General features: G+C 34.2%; 1 non-coding gene across 1 annotated transcript; it reads left to right on the top strand.

Annotated features, from left to right (window-relative positions):
• The first annotated feature begins 8,988 nt into the window (after positions 1-8,988).
• On the top strand, positions 8,989-9,091 carry LOC123243323. Its single transcript, XR_006505871.1, has one exon. It is a non-coding gene; the product is annotated as a U6 spliceosomal RNA (small nuclear RNA).
• The last annotated feature ends 578 nt before the right edge of the window (positions 9,092-9,669 follow it).

A 9,669-nucleotide genomic window follows, 5' to 3' on the forward strand; every position in this document is an offset into this window, starting at 1 on the left:
GGAACGGTCTCATGATTTAGAGTCCAATAACCAGTAAAACAGTTTTTAATGCCACTTCTTTATTGTTGTTTTTTAATGTTATAATTTACAGTGTTCTTAAGTCCAGGATCCTAGCAGTCCTCATCAGGAACTGAAGGGAGATGGTGGTCAAGTTAATGGTGGTTGTTGACTTTCCCAGGACTCACTGTTTTTTTGTCTCTTCCTTACAGTAAATAACTCCTGAAAACATTAATGGAGAATTATGAAAAGAAATTATGTATACTAGAGTCCAGAGTGGAAGTCGATGTACTCCTCCAGAGTCCTTAGGAAATGGGTGACCCTCCAAACCAGTAAAGTCAGAGTTGACTTGTTTCCAGTGATTAGGTGACAGGCAGACACACTGTCAGTAGTGTCACCACATGTCCAAAGGTCTAGAATCAGGGAAACTTGTTCAGGGACCTACAGGACCAGGCATTGAAAGAAGGGAACAAGGACACTGTATCTGAGGAATAAGTGCTGATTCATACTAGTGGTGGTTGGGAAAAGATTCCTGGGAAATTGACATCTAGTTGATATGCTCAAAATTTCACATTTAAAAAGGGACTTTTGTCCTTACTTCTGAACTTAATCTGACAGAATGATAGGGTTTTTGAGCTTCTTCTGGACTTTTATATTTAGTTGAGGGATAGGGATGTTATTTGGCTCATTATAGGTGATTACCCTAGATTAACAACAAGTATTCATGGAGTTAGGTACTAGAGATCAAAAAAGCTTCAAGAGACCCTAACATAAGAGTTCACTTTTATTGTGTTCAGAGACAGTATGGAGCTGTGGATAGAGAGATCACCTCAGTCAGGAAGAAATGGGTTCAAATTCTGCCTTTGATACAAGCTGGCTGTGTAATAGAACTTTAAGGAAATTATTGAACCATCTACTGCTCCGAGTAAATCTAACTTGGTATGTGGTACTTAATAAATGTATATTGACTAATTAATTAAGAAGCTATTGTAGATTTTCACTGAAAAAAAAAGTTTCCTAACAGGGAATTCATAAGGACAAGGAAATCACAGGTCTAAAAAGATGTGTATGTATGTAGCATAATATTTGAACCTGTATGACATTTTTCCTCATAAAGAAATTATTAGTAGGCTAATTAAACTTGAATTTTAAAATATACATGCACATCTGATGCATATAGTTCTATTCAATTTATAAAGTCCTTTGCTCACATCATCTAGTGAAATGCTCCTCAATTTGCAGAAGAGAAAAATGAGTATCAAAGGGATCTGATGATTTGTCCAGGGTTTTTCTATGAATTAGTAAGAACTCTAGAGCTAGAACTTAACTCTCTTGAATTCAAAGACCTAGTTGTTCCACCAAACCATGTTAGTTTGCCATGTGGATGAAGAGAAGAGAGTCAGAACTGCAAGAACTTGAGTTTAGAAACAGACATCTTATTCTTGGAGAGATTCAAAAGAAAATACAATTTGATAGAGAAAGATGATGAGTCCAGATTTTGACACAGACATAATAGGTTTCACATGTTGCCTGCACATGCATGTGGAGAAGGTAAATGGAAACAGGGGAACCAAAAAGAGAGTTTAGAGGTCAGAGTTAGAGATGTAAATTTGGGAATTGTCTGAATACAAATGGTAATTGAAATCATGGGAGAGGGTGACTTTGTTGGGGGAATAAGAGAAAAGGGAAAAGAGGAGGGGCCTGAGGACTGAGCCCTGGGGCATTCTCACAGTTAAAATGACAATTTGATCTATTCAGCCTGCCCCTGTACAACAGACTGTGAAGACATGAAGTTGAACTCTCACCAGCCCTGAACAATGTGAATTGAATGGGTTTTATTGTTTGTGAACTGAGAAAATTCTGATTATCTGGACAGCATGGCCAGATTGCTTTGAAATTAATAGATACAGCCAATAGACACAGCCTAAGGTTTTCCCTTTTCTTTTTAATTTCATGTTTAATTAACCTACTGATGATTACTTTAAAATGAAAAGTATGTCAGAAAGGTCCACATATTTGACTTGGGGTCACTTTAATTTCATAGAATCATACATCATTAAGGCCATAAGGATGACAGCATAATAGATTTAGAGTGGGAAAAAATCTTAGCAATCATCCAGTTCCAACTCTTCATTGTACTGATGAAGGAACTTCTACTGTCCAAAATTCAAATAGATTACCTAAAGTTACATTTGTTCTTTTTAAGAAAAGAAGTGTCTTCATCCTCTACATTAGACTACATGAGGCAAATTGTTGTTGAATAAAAAAGGACTGCAAAGGGGATAGTGGGTTTCTTCTTACTATCTCAATTTTAAATAATATTCCCTATATCAAATTCTATGGTCATTATCTTATCATGTATGGAACAGATCCTGGGCTATTTATGACCATGCCAACAGAATACAAACTCTTAACAGATCTAAGCTGGAAAGATATTCATTCCAGTGATGCACTGAGGATCTATCCTCAGAATATCATTTCAACTAGGTCTGCATAGGCAGTAGGCTGGCCATAAGGAAACAAATTTCAGCTGAAAGATTCCATGATGACTGTATCTATAGAGGAAGGCAGGGAAGAGCTGTAATTTGCACATGAGAGGGAACTGAGCCTAGATTTGAAATTGAGGATTTTTCAAAGCACTAAAATGTAGATGTAAAATCATCTCTTTCAACAATTAGTTAAAAATTAATCATAAAAGTGCTGGTATAAATTAAGGTATTGGGTATCAGTTTGAGTAACAATGACAAGGCTTCACAGTATATGGGGAAAATAGGATATGGTGAAAAAAGCACTGATCTCAGAATTAGAAATACTGGATTGGCATCATGGCTCTTTTTAAATCCAAGATATATAACTGTGTAGAGACTTAATTTCCTCATTTGTAGATGAATATAGTCCTTTATCCCCCTATAACTTGCCATGAGGAAAATATCTTTGAAATCTTAAGGTGTTTTATAAATGTGAGTTAATATTATTTTGTTGAAGAAAATTTTGCGCTCCACATTGTAGACCCAAATCTGTCAAAAATATTTTAAAATTAATTCATGATTATTATGATCTAAGCATTTGTTCTTTCCTTAGAGACAAAAATGTTCAAATTAACAGAATCTTTCATGACCTTGAATATCTCTCTAGCACAAGACATTTTGAGGCCATAATTTATAGGAGTCTTGATCGAGGAATATTTCACAGTCAATACTGAGCAAGGTTCCAGAACTTATAATTGTGAATGGTTTGCTTTGCAGTCATTTAATTTTTGAAACAATGCTTGGAAATCATTTTCCAAAATCATTAAACCCCTCTCTGACCACGCCTACTTTCTAGTTACTCAAAGATAAAGTTAAGAGATACTTCCATTAGCTACAATAGTCAAAAAGATTTCTTCCTATATTTAAGTGGATCATTAGTACATCATGGAATGGACAAAAGAGCTTAGTGGATCAATCAAGAGAACCTTTCCCTTCTCAAATTTGTCTCTTGACCCTAATTCCTTGAGGGAGAAGTCTTCCCTGTGCTGAAATGGAGAGATGGAAGCAGGGCATCGTATAAAAATTGATAATTAAGAAAAATTGATAAAGCTTCTCATCCTGACTAAAGGTTTCAAAATGACTGCTATGATAATTTAATTTTTTACATTTAATTCTCTGTCTAAATTAAACAAATATTCCTTAAATGCTTAATCTTCTGTATGCCCTCTAGCTAGCATCCACATTTCCACCTTAGTTGGATGACAAACTAGCTAGTGTTCATGTTCTTTCCATTCTCCATTGCTGTCTCTGACTGAACATACCTACATTAGGCATAGCAAGAGGCAGAATGGGAGATGGGCTGAGAGCTGAGCTTGAAGTCAGAAAAAACTAGGTTGAAATGACACTTCTGACACCAGCTGTGTGATTTCAGACCAGTTGCCTAGCCTTTAGGAACTGCTGGCAATTCTCTATGTTTTTTTTCCACTTTATACCCCCACAATTATCAAATAAATAATAAGCTCCTTAAGAGAAGGAATTATTTTTTTGTCTTCCTATCTTCATCACCTAGCACAGTGTCTGACATATAATAAGCACTTATTAAATGCTTGCTTATCAATCAATCAGTTCTTTGATTGACTGAAAGTAAGAGAGGAAGGAAATCACATCTTTGGTGATAGTAAACAGTCAGTATGAATGGAATGTGGAGGAACTGAGGAGAACTAGAATGAGATAAGTTTAGAAAAGATTGTGAAGGGCATCAATTGTCAGGTTTGAGGAATTTATATTTTATTCAAGAGATAATGGAGGAAATGAAAGTTTTGTCTTAGAAAAGTGAAAAGGTCAGAGGTAGACATAGGGAGTACTACTCGAAAAGCAATGTGGAGTTTAGAATGAGGAAAGACAAGAGATGGTGAAGGCATTGGTTCAAGTTTAAGGCCCTAGAAGTCAAGTAGTTTCAAGTGATTCTATAGTCTTAAATGTGGCCACTAAGAGTAAAGTCCAGTGGATTTGGAGATCCTTTAAAATATCAAGTTCAAGATTTTCAAATAACATTTTACATAATACCTTTGCTTTCTTTAAAAATTATTTTTAAAAAACACATAAATGTACTAATGTAAAGGATGCTAAATAAGCTTTATAATGTAAAGTATTAAGTTCATAATTTAAAAATATATAAAGTTAACAACTGTATGGAAATATGTGGTAGTAGCTTTTAAATGAAATGTGTTGACTAAGCCTAGGACTCCAGGCATGAGTGCCATGAATATGTTGCTCAAGAGTTGAAAAATCAGTGTTTAACTCATTTTTTATTAGACTCACTGCAACCCAAATTTGACATGCAAGGCCAGACAAGGAAGAAAAGAAAACAGTAAAAAAGTAAGAAAAGCTCATGTTCCCATTTGGGCAAAATGACAGGAACATAGTTGAGGCTGATTCAAAAGTAACAGTTTTCAAAGTTTGACAGTAACAGAAATTGATTTGAAATTCCTTGGTTTCAATAGCTGTGGAAAGTGGTTAGCTCATCATAGGGAAACTGAATCTTATAGGAGTTTATGGGGTAGAAAAATCCAGGAAATAAACTGTAAAATGGGTTCATGGAGTGAGGGACTGCTAATGAACTCTTTCAAAAAGAATATATATATACATATATACATATATGCATATATGCATATACACATACAGAGAGAGACACAGACACAGACAGACAGAGGAGAAGGTTAAATATATATTCTTCTTTGACTGTAGAGATGTCATATCAATTTATCCTATCTATATCTTGTTCTTACCTAGTTGTTTTCATATTGTCTCCCCCATTTCAGTGGGAAATCCTTGATCATATGAATTGTCTTTTGCCTTTTGTTTTTATGTCCAGGGATTAGCACAATACACAATACATTTTTATTGTTGTTCAGTCATTTCCCAAGCATGTTGGATTCTTTAGGACTTCATTTGAGGTTTCCTTGCAAGGATACTGGATTGGTTTGCTATTTCTTTCTCCAAATCATTTTATAGTTAAAGAAGTGAGTTAAACACTGTTAAGTGATTTGCCTAGTATCACATAGCAATTAAGTGTCAGAAGCCAGGTTTGAACTTAGAAAGATGAATCTTCTTGACTACAGGCCTGTCATTCTGCCCACTGTACCTCCTAGAATACGTAACAAGTGTTTAATAAGAACTTACTGACATATTGATTCTAATTTGTACCTCTGACATATATTTGGAACTGTTTCTTGAAAATATGAAAACTTCATTTTATAAAATGATACATGTCTGAAAAGTTGCCCATTAATCAAATGTCTCCATCTAAACTCTTTATTTTTCTATTGACCTTTAATGATATTGATATGTTTTCTACCCTTTTGGGAAGAATATTGATGGCTAAGATGTAGGCAGTTCTTAACTCAAGAATAACTAATATTATAAAAGTTCATTTTTAAATTGATTTCACAGGACTCAAAACTTATTTATTTCACAGAGACCCACGATATGTCTAAAGTATAATATTTGCTATGGGCAGCTATGTAGTGGAAAGATAGAGCGCTAAGCTTAAAGTCAAGAAGGCTTGAGTTCAAGTGTGGCCTCAGATTTTTATTAGCTGTGTGATCCTGGCCAAGTTCCTTAACCTTATTTGCCTTCATTTTCTCATCTGTAAAATGAGCTGTAGAAAGAAATACTTAACCATTCTAGTATCTCTGCCAAATAAATCCCAAATTGGGGCATTAAGAGTCAGACATGACTGAAACAACTGAACAATATATTATTTGTTAACAATGCTTTAGAAACTAACTACCATGACTAAATTTCTGTTCAATAAATGTATCTAGAGTTCCAATTTAGGACACCAAGAGCATGTCAAACATATCTTTCTTTTCTAATCAATGTTCCTAACAGTAGGATAGGGGTTTTCTTCCACCATTGTTGATAGTAGTGGGTATTGGGTCCCCAAAAAATAAAATGAAACAAAAATTTGATCTATGTTACAGAATATCACCTAGATGTAAGATGTGGTATGCCTCCTAGCCATTCCCTCAGTGTAGTGTGACAGATTTTCTGAAGGAAAGGAAGATAAATCTCTTAAGCAAATTTCTAGGGCTATGAAAATTTTCTATGATATTAGCACTGGGAATATGGGAGCAGGAGAGATTCTAGGAAGGGAAACTTGGGAACTTATTGTCCTTTCCAATTTCATCTTTTTTCCTGGCACCAGTGTGAAACAATAAAGGGGAAAGAAGTAAAGGAGGGAGATAGGATTAAAAAGATTAAAGGATTAGAAAGAGAGATCTCAGGCAAATGTGAAATTTATAGGGATACTAGAAGATAAGAAAAAGAAGAGAAAAAATTTCTAGTAACATCTAATTGAGAAAGATGTGACTTACCTAGCTGGGTCTACTATTCCCAGAAAATTGGAGTTGCTGATGTTCTAAAATCTGACTAGACAGCATAGGTTAAGGCAAAAGGACTGGTCATAGTTTCAGTGTTTTGACAGTTCTTGGTGCAGAATGTCTATCAATACAAGTTGCCCTCTTCTGTTCAACCCATATTTTTAGAGAACTGACAATCAACTAATAAACATTTAATAAGTGACTACTATGTGTCAGGCATTGCTTGATAACATAGAAAATATTTTGTGGTCATGAATTCAAATTAAAACTGGAAATAATTATACTTAAAAATAGCAGGATAAGTAAATGCAAAATACCTAGTTTGGTTTTTTTCATTTTAATTATATATTACAAAAGACAAATGCTGAAAGAAAAATGACAAGACAGATTAGCTGAAAAGAATATACAAGTCAGAAGTCAATCAGTTTCTATCACTTTGTCCTTCTAATATTCTAAAGCAGGATAACTGGCAATCCCCTCTGATTGTTTAGATCTTTGTTTCCTGGCACTTTGTGGCAGCTGCTGGCTTTTAGAAATGAGCAAATTTATCTGTGCTGAAGGGAGAAGGAGGAGAAATCAACTATGGCAATGGTTCAAAATGCAGCAGTAAATGAGCAAAAGAGAGAACATTTCCTGGAACACACACAGCAGTAAATGAAGTAATGGAGAATGACATTTATTAAAACACTTGGCTGAAAGGACATGAACATTTTGTAAAGTGAGTCATCAGTTACACTATATCAAATTAGCCACTTGATTGATAAATTTGGTAAGTTCAAACTGCTGTGTACTAAACTTCTATATAATCAGGCATACCCATAATAGCAGTGAATTTATGCTGAGACACATTTTCATGGCTGATCTCTCTTTTGACAAATGGCAGGCATTTATAAGACATATGACTGGGATGCTAAAGTGAAAATTAATCAATTCATTCATGCATGCACTTGTTCAATTCATTCATTCATTAGACAACTTTATATTAACCACATATAAATTAAAGACAAGTTGCTGATCTACATTGGTGAAGGCAATTTCCACTCTTGAAGTTCCCTATATGTATGAAATAACAACTGAATGAAAAACATTCAAAGCTTTGTAATAGGTGCTAGTTGAGCTTCAAAGCATATGAGTTATGATCCCTGTTGAGATGAAGGTATACCAAGAACATAAAATATGTAATTAGGGGAAAATATTTAAATAAAAATTTTTTAAAAATTAAAAAAATGATGAAGGTATACCATTATAGAATCATTTACTAAATCAGCATATTTACATATTTACATAAATCAGCAATGCATGACAGAGTCTTTCTAAATTTAAGCTGTTATTGGATTGCAACAAAAAGAAGAATATTAAAAAATCAGGAATACAGTTGTCAATCATGACCAAAAGTCTCCTACAATCCCAATTGCCTATAGACTGCGTTCCATATAGGGACTGTCTCAGTTTCTCTTTTTAACTCATTGTTCTGACCTTGGAGTAAAATTCTAGAGAAATCTGAATCAAGTTCATATTTAAGGTTTTCCCAAGTGTAGATAGACTCCCTGATTTTCACAGAGACTCAATGAACAATATTGTTATATGACAAAGGGAAATTTTGGTTTCACTGACCATAGATAATTCACGACATAAAAGACTCATAAGGATCTACGAACAAATGTAGAACTATAAAATACTCAAATAGCTCATTAGGCTGCCTCTAGGAGGGAAAGGCACTTGGTGAGATTGCTGAACAAATACCTTCTATTCAAATTAAGCCTTTACCATCACAACAACTCTCAGCAATATAATTTAGAGTTGGTAGGTTCCAGATATCTTAGTCCCTCCAGTCATGAATTTAGTCTTTAAATTCTGGATTATGCTTTAAGAAATATTCATTTTTTCTTTCTTTGAGAAATAGTCATATTTTATTGAGGCTAGGAAGTACAGGTATGACTATGAAATTTTAAAATTAGGTCTTTACCCAACTTTGACTTTTTTTGTTTCTCCTTCTGGTATCCTATTCTCCAGTTTAGAAGCACTACAATTTATAAACTCCCAAACATGAGATTATAGATAAGGCCATTTTCAAGGTAGGAAACATACATTCTTGATATTTTAGTTTCCAATCTATGCTTAGAAAAGGAAAATAGCACTTGCTTTGGCAGCACATATACTAAAATTGGAACGATACAGAGAAGATTAGCATAGCCCCTGTGCAAGGATGACATGCGAATTTATGAAGCGTTCCATAGTTTTTCATTAACAAGTGTACTCTGTAATTTTTGAATTGTGAAAATAAAGTTGCATTGAAAATCAAAAAAAAAGGGAAAGGAAAACAAAGCAACAAGGAATTGCTGAAAGAGCAAGGAACAATTTGTCTCCCTCAGTCTTATTAAAGTAGGCTAGGTGTTTGCCAGACACTTCTCTGGAAAGATGCCGTTTTTTGTTCCTACGGAAAAGAAGACATGCCATCCCCATCTTTGTTGTACTTTGGTATAGAAGTCTATAGGAAGGGAAAAATCAGGAAACAGAAAGGGAAAGATCGTAACCATATCATGTAATTTTCTAATAAGGGAAATTACTGACACCTCAAATAGGAATCCACATGCCATATATAAATTATCAGTCATCATGTCCCATAGTTATCAAGTTGATTGGAGGACTTATCAAGTCAACAGGACCTTTTCCTTGGAGAATAACATTAATCATCTAGAATAAGACAACAAATTTTTAGAAGCAATTGTACAAAAAGTACAAATTATTTGAATGACTTTTAGCAATTTCTTCTATATATACATATACATATATACATGTATATTTCTCTCTGTATATTT

Source organism: Gracilinanus agilis, chromosome 3 (genome assembly GCF_016433145.1).
Source record: "Gracilinanus agilis isolate LMUSP501 chromosome 3, AgileGrace, whole genome shotgun sequence".
In the NCBI taxonomy this organism is placed as follows: Eukaryota; Metazoa; Chordata; class Mammalia; order Didelphimorphia; family Didelphidae; genus Gracilinanus; species Gracilinanus agilis.